Source organism: Thalia democratica, chromosome 2 (assembly GCF_965202585.1).
Source record: "Thalia democratica chromosome 2, ktThaDemo2.hap1.1, whole genome shotgun sequence".
Classification (NCBI taxonomy): domain Eukaryota; kingdom Metazoa; phylum Chordata; class Thaliacea; order Salpida; family Salpidae; genus Thalia; species Thalia democratica.
In genome coordinates, this window is record NC_139166.1 from 74,317,315 (window position 1) to 74,317,593 (window position 279).

Sequence of the window (279 nt, forward strand, 5' to 3'; positions counted from 1 at the left end):
TGGGGACGGGGAAAGGGCAGAAAGTAGGCGACCGGGGAAACTTTTTTGAAGCTTCATCTTATGTGAATGCAATAAAATGTAAATTTTAAAGTTGAGTTATTCTATATTCACAGTTAGAAATATAGAGATGTAGTTTTTTAATGTTTTTTGTTTAAATCTTGCACATTTTGTTGGTAAAAAGTTAGCAAGTTTTATTGGCAGCTTTTTCAGTGAATGAAAGTAAATATTATTAACAAGGATATCATTAGCTATTTTAAAGCGTTTTTTTTCTTTAAGAAA